The sequence below is a fragment of the Cimex lectularius genome, unplaced genomic scaffold (genome assembly GCF_000648675.2).
Source record: "Cimex lectularius strain Harlan isolate CLEC.00 unplaced genomic scaffold, Clec_2.1 scaffold15, whole genome shotgun sequence".
Lineage (NCBI taxonomy): Eukaryota > Metazoa > Arthropoda > Insecta > Hemiptera > Cimicidae > Cimex > Cimex lectularius.
In genome coordinates, this window is record NW_019392667.1 from 2,750,006 (window position 1) to 2,773,291 (window position 23,286).

A 23,286-nucleotide genomic window follows, 5' to 3' on the forward strand; every position below is an offset into this window, starting at 1 on the left:
ATGGATAAATCTACAATTGAGTCCCCTAATATTTGTCATATTTAGGGTTATGTTTAATAGCTTTGATGAATGTTTTACAGTACGCCCATGACACTAGAGTTTTACAGCTCTTGATAAGAAGTCGAATGAATTTACCGGAAGTGGAATCTTCCCGTCAATTTAGAAAAGATAAAAAACCATGGTTTTTAGGAAAGGCGGAAGAAGGAAGTGTTCAATTCATAGCTGTATAGGGATAAGCAAATAATAGGTGGTAGCAAAACGCCTAGGTTTAAGTTCTACACTAAACTTCAGACCTCATCTTGATTAAAAATTGCTACCAGGAAAACGGTCTGGAAGGATTTCACCATGAATAGGCACATCAGTTTAGTATAAAATATTTGATGCCGTAACTTTCACAGTGATGTGACGAACCCCACAGCTCGACTTCGTAAGTCCAAATCGTTCCAATTAAAGTCTTGTATATTGCTAATTGTGTGCAATCATTGTGGATTTGGGCCCATAAGGTGTCTGAGTCCACCTTACTGTGTATGTGTACTAGTGGGCAGATACTTTCTCTGTGTGCTTTGTTGGTTTATTTAGCTGGATGCGCCACCGAGTTAGGATCAGGATGAGAGAAGAGAAGCTGAATCTTACAAACCCCTGTTGACAAGCATAATCTATAAAAGTTCTTTATGCAATTTAAACAAAGTGGAAAACAAACGCTACTTTCCAGCGGAGCGCCCCTTACCGAAGCATCAAAAAAATATTGTAAACATAAAAAAAATTATCTTTCACTTGATGATATTTCATTACATAATGGTAGTAACTGGAATGATTTATTGTAAAGAAACATTAGATTTTTTTTAAATATTTCTAATTGTTCACTTTGCTTATTTTTATATTCCGTTTAGTTTATCTTTTACTATTTCCTTAATTATTAATATTTAGGTTTTTGAAGACTGGAAGACCATCCATGCCTTAGATGTTAATAAATATTTATAAAAAAGCACGATTTTATATTTTATAGTGTGTAATTTTTGTTAATGTAAATAGTTTTAATTATGGTTGTACATAAATGAAAATAAACATCATTCATAATTTTATTAAATCGATCATTTCCTTTCCGCGTATTTTCGCTGTAGGCCATAGTCAGTCGCGTTTATGCCAGGTCATCCCAACGGGAGTTTGACTCCAGAGATACAGCGAAAATGGGATCATGGATGATCACTTTTCACCCAAATTTCAACCTTATAAATATATACTGTACAATAATTGTAATTAGCTTTTTTTTATAAATAATAAATTGCCGTTTTTTTTATGTTGCAGTCCATTCTGTAACTGTTTCTACAAGATGAAATTATCCATGTCAAATTGGAAATTGAAGATAGTTGGCCAATATTTATTTTGTAACGAAAGAATTCGTGTGTTCGGTACAAATTGAATTTTGTGGAAATTATTGGCGATAGAAAAAAAAAATATTCCGTCCATTTTATTTTTTGTTTATTATTTATGCTAACGCTTTTTTATATTACGAGTTACTTTACTCCCTAAGCACACGTTCTCCATACTTTATCTTTTCCCGATTCCATCCAGTAAAGCTGTGACCGATTTTAATGGTAATCTGTTGTACCTAGTTTTCATCGAGTCCTGAATGTACAACGCATTTTTTTGAACGATTCAGCACTACCTTTCGAACATATTCACATTCCTCTTTGAATCAGATTTGTTGTTAGCTTCGATACAGACTCTACTCCGATCATTTGACATTTTTGACCCTAAAAGATGTGATATTATCTGCAATCCTATTTGATATCCAACATGTTGCTTGGTTAAGTTTACTAAATAGCGATAATGTTGATAGTTCTTTTAATTTTTATTCAAAAAATTCTAAGTATCATAAATTTACAGACTCGTAGAGTTAAAGTATATACCAAAGCCATTACAGTTCGTGGTCCGATTGACCAATTAACATTTTTCGATTAATTAATATGCAATTGAAAAATGGCAAAAAGGAGGGAATATTCGAGAGGTGAGGTTGAGATGGGAAGTTAGTGCCCGAGCGGATCGAAGTCACGATAACTCAAGTGGTACCGCAGCGGCGTATTTAGCCGAAGGTCGTGGGTTCGAATCCCGCTCGTGACACTGACTTTTTTATCTCGACCAATACCTTTCATAAATATATATCAAAGCTAGATTTCCAATCTGATGTTCTAAAGCTGTTTCCATCTCCATCTAATTATTGTATTATTTCACTTCTAAGATCTGAAAGTAAGAAACTAGGGAGGCTGTGCTGAAGAGAATATAGGGAATATTCAACAAAATATACCCTCATAATATCAAATATTTTTGCAACGATATAAAGTCACTAAAGAAAAGTAATGCTCTATCTAATAAATTGCATGCAGACATTGTACAATGTGATGATATAATGGAAATTTCTAACATGTTTTGCAAATATTTTTGTGATGTTTGTGCGACAAATCGAACTAATTCAGTTAAAAAGCAGGTCAACTTTAACTCTAGCAAATTCCTAAATATATCTTCAATAGACGTTACTCCTTATGCAATTCTACTAAAAAAGGAAAAAACCAACGTAAGGTCTGATAAAGGTCCTGGACCTGACATGATTCTACCATTTATCCTTAATTATTGTGCTCCCACATTGCACCATCTATTTAATTCAATTAATTAATCTTTTGTGAGGTATTGGTAGAAATGAAAAAGTTAGTGTCACGAGCGGGATTCGAAACCGAAAGTCGCACAGTTGTGTGAGGAGAATTACCTCCTACGCATAACGTTCTTTGTCGACTGGACCTGTATTTTGGGGGGACCACTATCCTTGGAAAAATTTAAAAACTTGTCTTAATTTCAACTTAACCAACTTCATGTACTTCGAGACATCGTAGTCGATGTCGTCGGGGTGTTTTTTGACGTCATTCTGTAATGTTAATACGAGAAATAGGAAGCTGCTCTGATGATGGTCTTATAAAGGTCGAAATCTTGGCAAGTGATCAAAGAGTCTACTTCTTTCTCTAACTGATCAGAAACCAGATCCCAAACAAATTAATCGTCGTGGTCGATTTCTTCTTCATCAACAGTGTTCATTTATGTAAATCCAGCGACGAAGCCAGCATTAGACATTATCGCCTTATCTATTTAACCTACAATCAGTAAGCTTTTTGAATCTCTTGTTTTAGATGTTCTTTCTCCATCTATCCGACCTCTAATTTCTGAGGAACCACATGACTTCCTCAAAGGCAGATCCACTGTTACCAATCTCCTTACCTTCCAACAGTAATACCATTACTGCCTTTGACTTGGTTGATCACAGTCTACTAATTCTAAAACTCACTAGAATTTAGCTTTGGTAATACTATGCTCCACAGATTTCACAGTTTTCTGAAAAAGTATCTTCAAAGGGTTCGAATAAAGTCTATCTATTCTGGCCTACCTCAGGGATCACACTTGGGACCAGTTCTGTTTTTTCTCTTTATCAATGACCTTCTTTCTATTTTTCATTATGCAAAATCATTAAAATTTGCAGACAATCTAAAATTATTTCACTCCATCTCAATATAGAAGATTGTCTTACTCTTAAGCATTCTCTAGGACTTATACAGGGTGAATTGCTACTCGTGCTACAAACTTCTCCAGTAGATTCTTCACCCTAAAATGAACAAAAAAGTTCATATTGTCCATGGTCCGATTCTCAACCATTTCAGAGTAATTTCGCTTTTTATCGATTTTGAAAGATATCACGTCCTGGCGTCGGAAAATCGTGATATCTTTTAATCTAAACATTTCTCTGAAAATCTAATAGCACCGTTGAAATTCCCGTTAATTTTTCAATAAGAAGATGACGGTGGCAAAATGTTTGGGCTAATTTTTTGTGTTTTATTTCAGCCAGAACTACAAAAAGAGTGGAAAATTGTGTAAATCGGAAAGTGTATAAAGTAATCCAGAGTTTCTAATTTTAGTCTCAGAAGGCAGCAAATTTGAGGAAAACTACCTGATTTAATAACGCTTCCAACGCACTCGTCATTTTCTTATTTAGTGGTTGTGAGACCAAGATGTTGATGACAAAAAGAGAAAAAATGGTGGTTCAAGGATTGCTAATGTTTGAGAGTGACTTGCTACTCGTGCTACAAACTTCACCAGTAGATTCTTGACCCTAAAATGAACAAAAAAGTTCATATTGACCATGGTCCGATTCTCAACCATTTCAGAGTAATTTCGCTTTTTATCGATTTTGAAAGATATCACGTCCTGGCGTCGGAAAATCGTGATATCTTTTAATCTAAACATTTCTCTTAAAATCTATAAGCACCGTTGAAATCCCCGTTAATTTTTCAATAAGAAGATGAAGGTGGCAAAACGTTTGGGTCTTTCTTCCTTGACCTTCTAGCTGTTTGTAAACTTCTTAAGCATTACATACTAAATGGGCATTAAATTAAATTAAAAAATTTCAATGGAATTATGATTTTGATTCTCTCTAAAAATTAACGGGGATTTCAACGGTGCTTATAGATTTTAAGAGAAATGTTTAGATTAAAAGATATCACGATTTTCCGACGCCAGGACGTGATATCTTTCAAAATCGATAAAAAGCGAAATTACTCTGAAATGGTTGAGAATCGGACCATGGACAATATGAACTTTTTTGTTCATTTTAGGGTGAAGAATCTACTGGAGAAGTTTGTAGCACGAGTAGCAATTCACCCTGTATTGGTACTTGAAATTAACTCGAACTTGGACAAATGCTCTATTATCACTTATTTCCGTAAAGTTACAAATGTTTATTTTCAACATAAGATTAATGTAACTCGTTTAACAAGAAATTAAAGGTTTAGGTATCTGGCATGATACTAAATAAACATTCAACCATCACATAAAACATATTTGCAAAAGGGCACGTAAACTACTTCGATTCCTTTTCCTCTCATGACTTCACAAAAACCACTCTTCTAATCTGTATAAAGACACTTCTATAGTCGGACCAGTTTCAGATTATGCTAGTTCTGTTTGGTCTCCTCACACCAACATCAACAACTAAATTTTAGAAAAATTACAAGCGAAATTCCAAGCAAGAATAAATACATCTGATATAATATTTGACCACGGCCTTCTTAATAATAATATTGGCTCCCTAGAATTGCTACCTACCTTTAATTTTCACGTCTCATCTACACTCGTAGTGAACAGTATGCTTACCAACTATACTTCTGGCATTGCCATATGACAGGTTGATGGTTAATATGTTATCCAACAGTATAAATATTGGTTATAATATATATATGTGTGCCAATGTGAAGAGGAATTTGAGAGGAACTTGTACAACAACGGGCAATTAGTACATCTGGTGTGTGTGTGTGTGTGTGTGTGTGTGTGTGTGTGTGTGTGTGTGTGTGTGTGTGTGTGTGTGTGTGCATGTAACTCAAAACTATCCGAAACATGAAATATCCTTTGAGATTAATTTGGAACAAAAACCTACGTTTATTTGTTTTACAGATACCGTTGCTTAAAGTTTGTCTCGTGAAAAGTCGGAAAACAAGTGTTACGAATAGGCAATAAATTTCCAAACTGACGTACAAAAGCATCCCTGTAAAATACAATGATGGTGTTCGATGTAATTGAATTTCCACGGGTCCTGCCTATTTCCAACCCGGAAGCGACACCAAAGCTGGCCCACCGATAAATTCGATCCCGTACCGTGAAGCGCAGCATGGTGAAGTCGCTTTGTGCGACTTTCGTTTTGGAATAGGTCATTGTCAATGGGGGCGATGGCGAAATAGAAAATCGAAAGTAAAAGTCTATTTAAGCTGGGCACAATAGGTTTTGTCCTCCGTTCAGACTTTCGGACGTCGGGACGAAAGGATGGTGAGAAAGTAAAACTTCCTGGCTATTTATGAAAAGGCGAGCATTAATTACACGCAGTATTATGTCAAAAAAGGTTATCCGAACGCCTACCGGAAAATTATCACCTTTTTTCCCGAAAACAGCATCGTTTCGGGATCCGGTTGTGATAATCACCAGTTTCATTTTGATGAGTTTGTTTTAGGCACTTTAATTATTTTTTTCAAACAAAACAATTCTTTATCCTTGACCTATTAACAGCTATTTCTATTACATTTGCAATTCGCAAATTACCCGTATTCCGTTCTTCTTGGGGCTTGCGGAATGTTGAGCAAATAGTTTGGTCGTTTCCAATAAGGCGTCTGTGTCAACTGATGATGGCGAGAAGCTACGTATAGCAGACCAAAAAAGCAAGGATAACAGGCTAAAATGATCGGAAAAAAAACCATCTCGCTTATTCTCCCGATGTCTGGACACTGAGCCAGAAATGGTTATGATACTGGCAATATCAACATCTGAAAGATATGCCAAAACGCTTCTGACAACGATATGACGAAATTGTGTGATCAGACTGTATTTAGTGAACGTCAGGCAAACCAAATTAAGATACAAACATTACTTTTAAATATTCAACTTCTATTTTACATCTCTTTTGGAGAACTATATGACCTCTGATCATTACTGTTGAACTGCATATGGACACCATCTCCTTTAGTCAACACTAGTATTGCACAGTGATCAGCCTGAGATTAATTAACATCACGTTTTGTGTCAAGATGAACATTCGATTCGAAAATGAGGATAGTTCATTATAGTTAGTTACTCATAAAGGCATTTTGTACGCTTATACCATAAACCTAAGCTTACTCATGAATGCAACTTATTTTAGGATGAAACTTATTATTTTTCTATAATTGTGAAATAAAACAATCGCAATAAAATAATAAATAATATAGCACATAGATGCCAGGAACCTTCACAGGTTGAAATTGTTGATGTTTTTTGTGCCACCCCCACAAGTATGTGACTACATAACAATAGTGAGGATGTGCGGATCATTGATCATTGTCATAACAGTCCAACACAAGTTCTTCCAGAAATTATTGTAAAACCACCGAAAAATGCTTATATCAAAAGAAAGGTATACGAATTTAGGTCTTAGATTATTTTTATTACCATTGTCAGGGGAGTTCGGGCGATTTATTTGAAATGTATGCTGAAGTTATACAATGAAGAAACTTCGAGAAATCCCATAAGTAGCGCAGAGTACTGCAATTTGACAACTGTCCCTCAGTTTTCTGATATGAAACCCTAATAAAGATCGTCGTTAATTTTTACTCCTTTTTTTGAAAAAATAATTATACAAACTGGAGCTTTTCCTGCCCACCTGAACATGCAGTTTCCTGTCTCACCCGCCACCCATCTCGGTGACGGATTTTCCGATATTGGCCTTCTAAATTGGAATTTTCGGCTAAGGGCGGTATCCTTTAAATTAGCTTACTCGTTTGATGTTTAATCAGTACCCTGTGGCCCTATTCGCTAACGGCGAATAAATTTTATATGGAAGAAAGGGGAGAAAATCTATTCAAAAATGGGTCAAAAATATGTTGTAGCTTGGTCTTTAACGATCAGTTTGGCCTGCCTACCCTTCCCTGATTTGGTATATCAGGTGCCAGGTTATCAACAAAAACGTCCAACTTACCCACCTGCACATCTCAATAGGAAAAACAGCCACAAAAAATATATTTTTGGCACTTTTCAACATGGTTTCTCGTCTGGTCTATCACACCTTTCTACTTCCTCACCCGAAAAGCGTGTAATGCAATGCTAAATTGAAATATCAAATATTTTCTCTATACCACGAAAAAGCAAAGATTCATTTAAAAAATAAATAGAATCTAACCTTACCCTGACCTGACCTAACCCAACCAAACATAACCCTATCTACCCTCATCCAATCTAACCCAATCTCACCTAATTTATGATCATATCCACTCAAAACGATGATATTTTAAACAAAACCTACAACGTATTCATGTTTTTCAATTTAAATACGGGAAAGCAAATAATAAATGAAAATAACAACAGGATATTTTCTCTAACTTACGGAAAAACGTTGAATCTTGAATATATAACCAGACCTAACTTATCCTGACCTATCATAATCCAACCTAACTAATGTCCTCTTCAGTAATGGTGTTTTGTCCCCGCACAATAATGAGTCCTAAAACATATTTATATTTTGCAATTTAAATAAGTGAAAGCAGAAAATAACGTGCGAATATTTTCTCTATCCCACGAAAAAACATTGATACATAAAAAAAACATAGACCCTAACCTTATTCTGACCTAATCTACCCCTATCTAACCCAACCTAGCCAATCTTATGACCATCTCTGTAACGCTATTTTGTCCACTCAGAATGTTAATTTTTTTAAAAGAAAACCTACAACATATCCATGTTTTTTATTTAAATAATGGAAATCAAAAAATAACAATAGGATATTTTCTCTCAGAAAAATACTTTGAATCTTGGATACATAACCATGGCTGACTTAACGTAACCCAATTTTACAAGTGATCATTCTCTTTTATCCCAACACAATGATGGCGAGATTGTTTTTAATCAAGTCCTAAAACATATTTGTTTTCCACTTTAAATAAGTGAAAGCAAAAAATAAGAATAGGATATTTTCTCTAATTTACGGAAAACCTTTGAATCTTGGATATCCTACTTGACCTACCCTGACCTAACCTAACCCTATCTGACCTATCCCATGTCGTCCTCGGTAACGTTATTTTGTCTCCAAAATGATTGATTTTTTTAAATCGAGATCTAACACATATCTATATTAAAATCGCTTTTATCTATCCCCCGTTGATTCTATATTATGTCCATGACCAATTGACTGAATGGTCTAAAACAGGATAATACCTTTTTCCATAAAAAATAAATTGTGAATATTAACAACTTACGGGTTGTGGCACCGTTTAACTGTAAATATGATTCTTACCTGCAACAAAAAAAAACATTATTAGTACATGGCTAGGTATGGTTGTAAGGATGTATTGTCAAATATTATTTGTTATATATTACTAACATATTTCTTATTAATCTTTTTATATAAGTTCACTAATTTCGTGGTCCGCTTGACCAATTAATATATTACAATTAATTATGGTTTTTAGTTGAGATACAAAAGTCAATGGCACGAGCGGGATTCGAACCCACGATCTTCGGCTAGATACGCCGCTGCTCTACCACTTGACCTATCGTGACCTCGATGATCCACTCGGACACCAACTTCCCATCTCAACCCCACCTTTTGAATTTTGAAAAATGGCAAAAAGGAGGGGAAATTCGTATCTAGACGTGATCGTGGGTTCGAATCCCGCTTTTGCCATTGACTTTTTTATCTTTTATCACGAGCGAGATTCGAAATGACGATAGCTCAAGTGGTAGAGCAGCGGCGTATTTAGCTGAAGATCGTTGGTTCGAATCTCGCTCGTGGCACTAGCTTTATCATTTCAACCAAAACCTTACATAAAAAGATGAATTAATAGAAAGAAGTAATTTAGTCAATAAACCACTAAATATAATGGATATTTCTTATTATAAAATAAATATAAATTATCTTGTTATTAATATCCAATTAAATTTTTAATATGCGTGAGTAACTGCGAGAACGAGTTTGCTTACCATGTGAGGGCTTAAAAAAATCATTTAGAACCTGAACAAATATGTTTTCTTATATAAATTGCGGTAACCAGGTTATTTAAAATGATAATTACATTTTTTCCCTTCCTCACGAAATACTAAATATTACAAATTGCAGTTTGTTATTTTTCTTACACAATAGGTTTATTGTTAGATCGAAATTGTAAAAAATGTGCCTCGCAGTGAAAAAAAAACAACTGCTTGAAAGAATATTGAAGCCATGGCACGAGAAGGTTTAACAGAAACGTAAGTTTCACGGTTAGCTATTTATGAGGAGATGAGGCCAATTTATCCATCCACCTCCTCGGTGTCCTTCGACACGCGACCTCTGACAAGATCTGCCGGACCAATCTATCAATTTACAGGAAACGATAATTCCGCTGACCATCCTGTTAAAAATGAACGTAATTTGATTTGGTCGGTAACCACTACAAATAAGAAATTACAGCTTCAATCACAACAATCGTCATGGAAAATGGTGAACGTTTCGGATTTCATAATTTACACATTTTGAAAATCTCAGCGAAGAATAATCATTGTGCAAAAGAATAACAGTTTACACAGAAAAAAAATCTTATCCTGAAAAACTGAACTTTTTAAGCTTTTTTTTAAACAAGAAGGTACAATAGTTAATATATCTCTATCTACTTTGGATACTTCTGGTGTGTTCTTCTTTATGAGCGTGTGCAAATAACTGTTTAAGTTCTTCCGAGAACTCCACTTTATTAAACTTAATGTACATTGAACCGTTAGAAGGTCATATCGAGGTTCCTTGATTTGAAAGAAAAGAGAGAGAGGGGGGAGAGAGAACAAAAGAGAGAGAGAGAGCGCGGGAGAATATAGACCAAAAGTAGGAGAGTTGAAGAAGGGAAGCATCAAAAAAGAAAAGAATGTAAAACAATAAAAGTTAATGATGTTGAGAAAAGAGGAAAGTGATTGAGCGAATATGTGAGACATAGAGAAAAGAGTGGCAGAGGGAAAGTGAAATAAAGAAAGTGAGAGAGAGTGAGAAAGAAAGTAAGAGAGCAAGAAGAGGGGGAGTGAGGAAGGAAGAAATGGAAGAAGAAAGAAAAAAAGAGAGAAGCAGATAGAGAAGGAGGTAGAGAGAGAGAGTTACAACAAAAGAGAGGGGAGATATCGCGGGAGAATATAGACCAAAAATAGGAGAGATGAAGAAGAAACAGAAGAAGACAAACGCCAAAAAAATATAAAACTAATAAAAGGTATTGATGTTGAAACAAGAGGAAAGTGATTGAGCGAATGTGTGTGAGAGAAAGAAAAGAGTGGCAGAGGGAAAGTGAGTGAGTGAGTGAGTGAGTGAGTGAGTGAGTGAGTGAGAGAGAGAGAGAGAGAGAGAGAGAGAGAGAGAGTGTGAGAAAGGAAGTAAGAGAGCAAGAAGAGGAGGAGTGAGGAAGTAAGAAATAAATAAAAAGAGAAATGGAGAGAGATAGAGAGAAGAGAAAGAGAAAGAGAAAGAGAGAGAGAGAGAAAGAGAGGTAAAAATACAGTAAAACAGAAGAAGAAAGAAGACAGAAAAGAAGAGAATGTACAAGTCGCTATAATGAGAATCAGAAATATAAAATATATAAAAGATATCGAATATATAAAAGATATATAAAAGCTTTAAAGAATATTATTACAAAACTTGAAGCAATTATTATAATGAATGAAATTCTAAACTATACTTATTTTCCTAGGTGCTTTTCAAGTGGGAAAAATAGAAAATAATCCCATTTAAAACTAATAAAACTTTTAAAATCAATTCCCATAACAAATGTGACAGGTTTTTCAGGGGAACAAAAGAATGAACGAAATAAGGAAAGTACGGAGTTAATTTTAAACATTTCAAAATTTAGTTCAATGCTATTATTGAACCGTTATCCTTCCCGCGGTTCCATAAACATTTTGCGTCAATATACAGTATTCCTCGCCCCGTACTTTAATTACAGTCGGGGCCGATGGTTTTAATTGTTTGAGTGCTGATAAAATTGTGTACACGACAACGTTCAGACAAAGGACGAAAATGGCAAAACAAACAATTTGTCAGATTTGAAAAAGCAATAAAGCAATTGTAACGATACAACTGCGCTTCTTTTATTATTCTTATTTAGAAAAAACTCGTTACAATTATTATCACTGGCATAACAAATATGCGATCTGTTGTTAAATTAGTGATAAGTTAACTCGAATTTCTTGCCATTACAATGGAAATAAACTTATAAAAAAATTTCTCGATTATTAATTTAGTTAAAAAAAAAACTGTTATATAGCTGTTAAATTATGTTAAATAGCTATCAATTGATAACAACTGGGCACTTTTGAGATGAACACAACGCCGATGTTTCATAGTTAGTCAGACTCCAATCTGGGGTCCGCCTAATCTCGCTGATTGTACGTGGTCAGATAAAGCTTCTTTTAAAACGATCGCAAACTTCGTTTCTATGAAACATTTTAAAGAGGTCGAGTATACTGTTACTGGATAGATTTTCCAAAAACTCTTTTTCCGTGCGTGTTCCTTTCACTTTGATTTGTCAATATATGTGATATTCACGCAACTGAGTTAAAATGTTATCGACTTAAAGTACTAATAAGATTACGAATATACGTGAAGTATTTTTCGAGATTTTCTAACTTGTTCGGAAACGTTATTCACAGGTTTGAAATAAGTTTTGAAGGTTCTTGTCTATGATTGGTAACGATTAATAGATTTTTATTTAAATGCTAAAGATAAATAAAAAGGGCGAGTTGCTAGATTATCCGATTTAAAGTTACAAGTTGGTTGTATCCTGTTTCGACTAACTTTTGATCCTTACTTTTTCTATCTTGTTTCTTTTCTTAACTTTCTGACCATACTGTGAGCACATCTATTAAAAGTAATATGTGAGTATATAATCAAATTCTTATATTTGACCCAGCTATATTTAACTTCAAAAAGTTTACCACACAATAACTACAAATTTCCCAAATGATCGCCATGGTTAGATTTCAATAATGAGCCCTTGGATTGATTAAACGATTATTAGTTTTAACGATGGCGATCCCCTGTTATTAATTTATTTGCGTTCGATTTTTCTAATATCCGATTGACTACAAATCGTCATAATTAATTTCAATTCTACTGGAGGCGTAATGAAGTCAATTGTTTGATTTATTTCCAGTGCCGGCGATCACGATCACGTCTGCGTAATAACCAACACGGTGTGGTTAAATATCACGTACTTCCTGGTGAGTAAAATTTAAAAATGGAAGGTTCGTGGTTGCGAGACGTATCACGAAATCAAATAAACCGAAGGATGTACTCAGAAATCTAATAAATGGTGTTTGTACTGTTTTCTATACAACAAATCACACCTGCCCTAGGACATCTTATGCAGTTTGATAAAAACGTAGATCCGCTTGTGTGCGCTTTTTGTCAATTATGGACAAAAAAAAGTATGAAAACGGGTCAATACAAATGTTGCTTTGAGCCGAAGTTAATAAGTTTTGTGAAATAAAATCAAGCGTTTTAGAATGCCCGTCTCATCGATTAGTTAGAAAATAAGAGAAGAGGTTGGTTCAGATTGAGGGGCACTGTAAAGTCATCAAAGGTCATCTAATGGTACGTGAACTGCCTTCTATATGAAACGTGTACAATTATTAAATTGAACCTACTAATAACATCGACTACTGCAAAACATTCCAGTCGGGACAACATAAACACTTTTACAATCGTTAACTTTATCAGAGGTTATTCAGTCAGCATACGTTACGGAGAAATCACGATCTGCGGGGTTCCGGTTATAATTAGTAATCCTTGTGTGCCATTTTAGCCACGGCCGACCTATCCGGGACAAAATCAGCAAGAATAAGGTGGTTAAACATGAAAGGGCACACACAGACCTATGAATACCAAACTATAAATCAATACCACTACACCCTCTCTGGGTGGGTTTTAAGAAGATAACCATACTTTCTGATTGTCAGGCAGCACTTAAAGGTTAAACCTTTGGGAAGTGAAGTTAAAATGTAACAGTAGTGGCATGGCAACTTTTGCTGAAGAATGTGACAATAGTGACCAGATCACCGCCAGGGTTCTCGGGGATAAGCGGGCAGCTATACTTCCCAAGAGTGGAACCTTGACGCAAGCTCACATTAAAAATTGAATTCAAATCGTTGAGGATTACCCCCTAGGGGCGAGAAAGACGAAACATTGGCAATACCCAGCAATAATCGAAATAAAATCAGGTTTCTGGTAAGTCTACTGACCTGACGCCTTTCGCGAAGAAAAGCCCTATACAGGCCAAGGGTGGAACCAGTAAGAACACGCCTACTGTGATAAGAAACACATTAAAATAGTGAGTCCTATAGGAAAACCACCCCAAGAGTGAGATAACAGAACGCACGCAAAACTCCAAATTACTCGAAGTTATTCGAAGTAAAACCAGAAATCTGGTAAATCTTCTACTGAACACTAACACCTTCTTAGGCACTAGTACCGAATTGGAGTACTGGCAGAAGAAACACTAGACAAATTTTGGCAAGAAGGGGAAGAGGTCATAGAACAAATCCAGGTGTAGGTTACTACTGCTTGGTGAGTCAAACCATCATCTGCACAAAGTCAGGTTATAAAACTGACTAGTGAGCTGTAACAGGACTAAAGGTCCACAATAGATCTCTTATGTTGAGATGTAAAACATTGGATTTACTTACTCGTGTGAAGTGAAGTCAAAATAAGACAAGTTGCATGGAATCTTTGGCGGAGTCAGTGAATGTAATGACCTGGCACTGACCTGGGTTCCCAGGAACAGCACGATATACTAGCCAAGAGTGCAGCCACTAAGACGAGCAGTCCCGAACGCTACTTTGACCTCTCAAGATAAAAAAATTGAGTTCAAATCCTGGAGGTTCAGCATCCCATGGGTGAGACATAGAGGGACATATGCAAAACTCCCGGAAGAACTACTCGAGGACAACCGAAAAAATCAGAATTATGATACATTTGACAGGAAGCTTTCACCTTCTTAGACATGTTCAGGATGGGAGTACTGGCACAGAAGAAGCATGTGCTGATTTTCCTAAGAAGAGGAAGAAACAATGGAACATTTTGTTACTGTGACTATTCTAAACAAATGAACCACTAGCTAGGCAATAAAACTTGATTAACAACCTAAATCTGATTGAGCTTTAATAAAAGTAAAGGGGCACAATAGATCTTTTAAATGTAAGAAACATTTCATCCTACGGTTATGGATCCCTACGGGTCATATTCATCATGGTGACTGCTGAGCACTGTAAAGCCTACTAGGTCATTTAATAGTACATAATCCGCCTATCACGTGTGCCGTGGGTAATAATCTTGTAACCATAAAAAACGTACTGATAACATCGACTGTTAAACTTACTGCTAGACAAAAACGTTGAATAAAGACAACATAATTTACAATCCATTTATGTTTAGCGTTCTAATTGATCATTTTAATTATTTCAATTAATTTTTCTTTTTATTTAAGGTCTTGGCTGAGACGGAAAAGTTAATGTCACGAGCGGGATTCGAACCCACGACCTTCGGAATTCGCCGCTGCTCTAACCACTTGAGTCACGATACCTAAGTGTTTAGAGCAGCGGCGTATTCCGCAGGTCGAGGGTTCGAATCCCGCTCGTGGCACAACATTATCATCTCAACCAAGACTTTATATAAAAAGAATAATTAATTGAAATAATTTACAATTTTAAACTTCTACAGTTCCATAAATCCGCATAAGGGCAATCATGCTGTTGTTTGTTATTCCTGTCTCTTGCCCTACCTAATGTTCCTGCCACTTTAACAAAAAAAAAAAAAAATAATAATAATAAAAAATAAAAAAAATAAATAAATAAAGAATTTGATTGATTCTTGATGTGTCAAATGTTGGTCCAATTTATACATTGACATTCAATTAAATGCGCTACAGATTTGTTGAATTTCTAGTTTAGCTCCTCTCGGATATAAGGGTTAGCACGCAGTTTGAAAAGAAAAAAGCACAGTTGGACGGGTTCCTATGGAACTTTGAGGTGGACGTTGTAGATAAGAAGCACAATGAGCCATTTTATCGTTCACCTCTGCTCGGTCGGTGATGCCATGCGGTCTGAGCCGACAAAAACCCGGCATCGTTCAACCCTTTTTCCCATCCCGCTTGTCAAAACATATAGAACGGTCGACGTGTTTTTTCCCCGCTTCTTTTATAAAAGGGAGGCCTTTAATTTCCATCTTATTTCCGTTTTCTCTTTCGGATCATTTCGAGATACTTTAGACTTTAGAAATGACGCTTTTCAAAACCTCTTTATAGCCCCCGCTTATTTTCAACCCCCATGGAAATCGTCGAAGTTTCATTGAGACTCTCGGTTATAAAGCTGTGAAGGGGAAACACGCTTTAACAACGCAATTAAGACAGAATTGAAACAGAGGATCCGCTCTAATTGGCCTCTTAAATCAGTCCATCAGTCATAGAGGCTAAGGCTCTTTATTCAAAATTCAGTTTCATCCTTTTATGATTTTATCGAACAACCAATTAACGGCTGGAGTCTAGATCTGTCATTCCTTTGTCGCTATCGTCCATATAAACATTAGTAAAATGTATACACCAGCATTAACCATGAAAAAACAGAACAACAAACATACTAATTAAATTCATTACATTTCATGGTCCGAATGACCACATAACATCTTTCAAATAACTACATGACATTTGAAAAATGGTAAAAAGAAGGAAAATTAGAAAGGTTGGATTGAGATGGGAAGTTGGTGTCCGAGTGGATCGAAGTCACGTGGTAGAGCAACGGCGTATTTGGCCGAAGGTCGAGGGTTCGAATCCCTCTCGTGACACTGACTTTTTTATTTCAACCAAAATATTACATAAAGATTAATTAATTAAAACATACTAATGTTGATTTATTTCTGAAAATTCACTAATTTGAGTTCACAGTGTTTTGTAATATTAGGAACAGTCTGTAACAACATTAAGGAATTTGGTAGTAAGTTATTCCTTAGGGTCTATTATTAATTCTAATAAATAATAATGATTGATGGAATTTTTTAAAACAACGTTATCTAATGGCAAAAGATGCAAAAAGATTCTCTTTTGTCTATGTCTTCACTACTAATAAATTCATAACGACTTTTAACAAAAGCTTCTTTTTATCCTGTATTTAATTTTTTTAGACAATGTATTCTGACAATAATAATTACTGTTAATTTCTCGATTTAACATCAGTTTAAAAATCAACTATTGTTAAAATGATAACCAGAGATCATTAATTTTAATTTCGTCCTAATTGATAGTAATAATAACACCAGTAAGAAACAATAATTAATAATGATAGATGGAATTTTTTAAAATAAAGTTATATAATGGCAAAATTGAAAGATTCTATTTTGTCTACGTCTTTACTACTAATTTTTTTTTCAAACGTTTTTTACCTTAGATTAAATTGTTTTAGAAATTGTATTCTCACAATAATAATTAATTTCAATCAATTAAGGTTTTGGTTGAGATAAAAAAGACAGTGTCACAAGCGGGATTCGAACCCACGATCTTCGGCTAAATACTCCGCTGCTCTACCACTTGAGCTATCGTGACTTCAATCCACTCGGACACTAACTTCCCATCTCAACCCCACCTTTTGAATTTTCCCTCCTTTTGCCAAGCGGATTATTATCTCAACGTCTTTTCTGCTAACAAATTTAAGTTTTGGCAACTGAGCAGCAAGTTTTTATGTGTGGAATTTAATCAATGTAGACTCTTATTGATAATTTTTTAAAAAAACTCAATAGACAAATTTGTCTTGCAGTTCTCGATATTTTAATCAAATGCGTCATATTTTGAGTGTTTCAATACTCCAAAGCGTTTAGGAAGTAAAAAATGAGTGGATTGCCACTTAAGATAACGCCAAGTGAAAATACCCAAGTTTACTACTCATCAATTATATCGTTTGTCTAGATTTTATTATCTCCATACAATAGAAGTCCTTCGATTTTATAACTGATGGCAAAGCGTCAGGAATTTTATGACCCCCCGCTCCTAAGGTTTATGAAGAAAACATTAGGAAGAAGAAAACTTTCCGGAATTACGAAGCCATCGTGTAAACACAATTAAGGACATAGGATATTGTTAATTATTTTTTCCTTCGAACAATTAGGCACTAAGCGGATAGGGATGTGAGTATATTTACGACGGTAACGTTCTTGGTAATAAATTTTGATGATCTTTGATGATATTTACAAAATATTTTGTTGAAGTGAAGTTGTGACAATGGATGAACATCGAGGTTAAACCGATTTTGGGCTTTGATCCCTTTGCGAAATGACATTGTTTCGTAAGTTATTATATAGAGGAATTATTATTAAAACTAAATGTCCACTTATTAAACTAACACAAGGAAATCTTTCAGATAAGAGACTCGCGTGTTAATTACAAATCCGGGTCTAATTGTTAAACCGCGAGGGTTCGATGATCTCGGAAGGGCGAGGAAACAGGAAGGCACATTAAATGGCCAACTGGGATGGGACAGCATTAAAATTGACCTTGGCTAATGACCGCTATTGACAAAGAAAAGGAGGAAAGCCGTGTTTACCGCAATAATTGGGAAGCGGGACGACGCCGAATGGGAAATCACATGTCTTTCCCTGAGCGGCTTTCTACGGCAGAGGAACTATAACTAGGAAATATTTAACCTAACGGGAACGGTGCCTGCCCTTTCCTAGGCCGTTCTTCCCTGATCTACGAGCCTACCAAATGAAATACTAGCTTCTACCGCGACCATTCTGACCGATCGTAAAATAATTTCTCTCTTAAGTTAAATATCGGGCTGTAAATCTGCTCGAACAGGTAAATCCGACTTACAGAACTATGCTTAACATACCATCGAGCATGATAGAAGAAAATCATGGTTGAACTGATCTTTGTCAGTTCATAAACGAGATATCTATTAGTACTATTTCTAAAATCGAAACATAAGTGTTAATGTGGCTTTTGCGTTACGAATAAATGTAGTCGTCGGTGGCCGCAACGGTTTAGGCGTTGACACGGCGCTCATCACTGTAAGGTAAAGGTCCAGGGTTCGAATCCAGCGACCCTGCAGTCGAACCCAACATACTTACAGTTGTGCTTTTTTTTCAAAAAACCGGCACCCTGAGGATTGATATGAACTCTGCTGTTGCGAACCCTCGTTTTAAAAAAAAAATTGTGATGGTAAGGTTTAAAGGGTTCTTTTAATTTTTTATAAAGGCGATCAACCACTAGGGTCATGTCCGCCTTGATAGATAATATTTATAATGAAAATTAAATTGTATTAGGCTATTAACTCGTAAAAATTGAAATAGTCTGTCGATGTTTTCTTTTTGATTTTCTAATATTTGATTTATTTAATTTGATATATTTAAAGTTATTTTGCTGTTATTATAGCTAGGGCAGTCTTTTAGTAAGTGTTTTACAGTTAGATATTCTTCACAGTTTTGACACTTTGGTGGTTGGTCAAATTAAATTCAATTTAAAAATTGTTTTATTAGTTAGGCTATTAACATGTCAAAATTGAAATAGTTTGTCGATGTTTTCTTTTTGATTTCCTAATATTTTATTTCTATTTAAGTTTCTTTTTGCTGTTATTATAGCTATGGCAGTATATTAGTAAGTGTTTTACAGATAGGGTTACATATGTTACACACACGCACGCACGCGCGCACACGCACGCATATGTAGGGCAGTCTATTAGTAAGTGTTTTACAGTTAGGATTTCTTCACAGGTTTGACACTTGGGTGGTTGGTTTCTTGACATCAAATAACCATAAGTAAGACGGGTATGGCCAATTCTTAGTCTTTTTAACACCGTTTCTTTAAATCTAGATTGTCTAATTGATGATTTTCAAGGATTAACACTACTTTTTATTGCTTTTAGCTTATTGTCCGTTACATTTTTCCACATTTGATGCCAGAATAACCAAATTTTTGTTTTAATAACACTACTTCATGTGGCACCGTTGTTACTGGTAAACCACTCTCGATGGCCTCTTTAGCAGCCTGGTCTGCTAATTCGTTTTGAAAATGGATAGGTATTCATATAAAGAACACTTCAGTTCCTGTTGAGTGTAGATGTCTGAGAGAAAAAAGTATGCCTTGAATGATAGGTTTATAAGTAAATTTATTTTTTATTGATAAAAGTGCTGAAAGTGAATCGGTGCATATGGTCGTATGACGGTATTATTATGTTTAGACATTTGCTTTTGGCAATCAGCACCGCAGTATAACTGATACATAAATTTGGGAGTGAGAACATGCATTTCCTACTGTCACAAACTAAACTGGCTCCTGTGCCTCAAGGGGATTTGGCCCCATCCGTATAGCAAAAAGTTTTGTGGGCTAGTTTGTTTAACAGCTTTAACAATTCTTTGGCGTATACATACTGTGGGGTGTTACTTTTAATATTTTTTGTGAGTGATAGGCATATTTTGGGAGTCGGAAGTACCCAGGGTGGTTTAAGCTATATTTCAAAATAAGGGGTAGAGTGACGCCAAGATTATGTAAACTAATAGAGGCTCGGATTGCATAATGTTTAATTTTATATCTTTCAATTAATTATTCTTTCAATGTAAGGTCTTGATTGGGATAAAATAGTCAGTGTCACGACCGGGTTTCGAACCCACGACCTTCGGCTAAATACGCCGATGCTCTACCACTTGAGCTATCGTCACTTCGATCCTCTCGGACACCAGCACTCCATCTCAACCTACAACCGTTCGAATTTTCCCTCCTTTATGCCATTTTTCAAATGTCGTGTAATCAGGATTGGATTCTAAGCGACTTCTGAAGAGGCCACGGGGAGCTGTTTAGTGAAGTGATACTTTTACTTATTAAATATTAATCCATTTACGTTTTAGTAGTCAATTGACCAAGTTACTTCTTTCAATTTATTATTCTTTCTATGTAAGGTCTTGGTTGAGATAAAAGGAAGGAGGATCGAAGTCAGGAAAGCTCAAGTGGTTAGAGCAGGGGCGTACTGAGCCGAAGGTCGTGGGTTCGAATCCCGCTGCATTGACTTTTTTTATCTCAACCAAGACCTTACATAGAAAGGATAATTAACTGAAAAGAAGTAACTTGATTAATTGACCATTAAAACGTAAATGGTTTAATTTTATAGTTATTAATTGCTTCTTTGTATGGAATGGGTTGTCTCTTGGGGGACATTTTGAACAAAGGGTGGAAATGTCAGGACAAAATTTTAAGGAGATTTAAAAAAAGTTTTATTTAACACTTCACTCTTCAGCAACCGGCAATTAAAACGTTTTCTCTTCTATTCATATGAAATGGTCGAATATCATAGAGAGTATGTTTCTCAAAGCCTTTGTCCCTCAGAGTGTCCCTACAACTCGTCTTAAGACCTGTTATTATTCTATCTAGTCTCCTATTGAGGTTTCTTCTCTCGGAAACACCAAGATCAACAGTAATCTAGGACCCTTCGTCCAAGTCCTTCCAATTTCCGCCCTAAAAAGAACCCATCTTAATTGACTCTTCAATTATACGCGGGAATATACTTAAATTGATTCAGCGTGGCTAAACATAAAAGAACCCATCTTCAACGTAAGAAATAAAATAAGGCAATACGAACAGAATTTTAAAATAAAAAAAAGAACGCTCTATCATATATGAAAAACACACACAGCAGCATAACATAAATAGAACACGATACTGCATTAAACATTTGAAGCTGATCAAAAAATAGAATAAATTGTCGTTGCGTTATAGCATTCTTCTAAATAAAATTTAGGGCAATTTTAGCAGGAGAAACTTTGACTAGTAAATGTGGCTTGAATGATAATTTAGAGGGTTGGCGTTTAAACCAAATATATATTTTTATGAATTTACTACCTCAATGTTTTAATTTTCATAGGTCCAATGCTTTTTTTGCACTCAATCTTCCACCTTTTCGAAATTCAATTAATGTCGTTTTGTATGGCGATTAGTGACCGTTAATCGATGATTATTCAAAAATCGTGAGATGCGGACTGGTGTGATGTAGGTTTCAGAAAAACATTTTCTTTATCGTGCCAACGTTTCGATTTTTATTGAGATCATCTTCAGGGCCTGGGATTTACAAACATTGTTTACGTTAATTTGATTGAATATAAAAAAATATATTTTGCATTGTATAAATTAACTTTTTTCCACATCCTACACGCATTTGTTAAATTAAACAATGTTTGTAAATCCCAGGCCCTGAAGATGATCTCAATAAAGATCGAAACGTTGGCACGATAAAGAAAATGTTTCCCCGAAACTTACATCACACCAGACCGCATCTCACGATTTCTGAATAAGAATGTCGTATTGTCGAGATACGTAGACAACTTAAAAATATCACAGTTCTGAAAGCTAGACATGCTGCGCTGTAGATCCCACGGATTCTCAATAATAATAACAATGTCGTCCGCAACGTTAACACAAAGTAAAAAAATACTAAATTACACGCTCTCTCCGAGCCGAGCAATGACACCCGTCAATTATGTGAGACTGATCGAACAGCCCTTTCTCTACCTTTCATACACAGACTGGCATTGGACCAAAAGCGTCCGAGTGTCATGATATGAAATTAACATGTAGCATAAATATTTGCGGTTGTAGTGAAAATTGGTTTATGCCAGTTAACAGTAGTTAAGCACATAAACAAATAAACAAGAAAGCTATGCTAATGATGACAGAATGAGAAAAGATATTCCCATTATTCTCAGTTCATAAATGAGACATATATCAGTACAATCGCAACAGTGCTCCCACATAAACTGCTCAAAAATGAATAGGGATATTTCTAACTTATTCAAATTTCATTAATTTTAATTAAATTAACCGATATATTCTTGTTAGTTGGATAAAACAAAATAGAAAATACACACCAAACATAATCAAATGTTAATCCTCATTTTTAATAACGGATTTACTTAAGAATAGTAAACATGAAGGTTAAACAATTTGTAAACAAGCACCTTTTCTCCATTTTAATCAAGGTGCATTCTCTTTAACCATGGAAAGACATCATTTGAACCAGAAGTTCGAAATAGTATTGTGAGTATGAGAGTCACTGGTAAGTGCCAGTAGGAGGCCTGGTAGTGGATTTCGTTACGACGCTAGGGGAGGACAGAAATATTGTCATTGCTGCAAGACGGAACCGGCCAGATCCTAAATGTTTCCTTAAAAAAACCGAACAATGTTTGTAAATCCCAGGCCCTGAAGATGATCTCAATAAAGATCGAAACGATAAAGAAAATATTTTTCTAAAATCTACATCACACCAGACCGCATCTCACGATTTCTGAATAATCATCGGCAAACGGTCACTAATCACCACACATTAATTATTGTTTATGTAAGAGATTGGAAAAAAATAGGTCGAATCAAAGCAAATATTGATAGAAATATTTCTGTTTCTAACTTAAGCGATATGACCTTATACCTTGGCAACAGGTCATCGTGAGGTACGCAATTTGCTCCTTTTTTTATCCTAGAGTTACGCACAAAATATATGGTACAAATCGCACGTTGTGCTCAATAGGGATGAAACTTTTTTTCCTTTCACGCGCGCAGTCCGCTAACGGTACCGTTTAACGAGGTGAGGTTTTTCTCCACGTCATGGTCAATTTCGAGAGAATTTAATATATATTCTCCTAAAAGACAAACAGAAGTTTTTAAAGTGCCGTAAGAATTGTCAAATATCTTTCCACAGGGTAAAAGGTG

The 23,286-nt window shown here is 35.4% G+C and overlaps 1 protein-coding gene across 9 annotated transcripts in view; it reads right to left on the bottom strand.

The window, feature by feature from the left end:
• The window catches only part of LOC106673756 (serine/threonine-protein kinase tricorner), a 212,852-nt gene that overhangs the window by 79,185 nt on the left and 110,381 nt on the right, over positions 1 to 23,286 (bottom strand). For 2 of the 9 annotated variants that reach the window (XM_024225176.1, XM_014405974.2), the window contains exon 2: positions 8,809 to 8,846. The exons of the other annotated variants lie outside the window; for them this stretch is intronic. The gene's annotated coding sequence lies outside the window, so the exon portion shown is untranslated. The remainder of the gene's footprint in view (positions 1 to 8,808; positions 8,847 to 23,286) is intronic. 9 annotated transcript variants of the gene reach the window in all.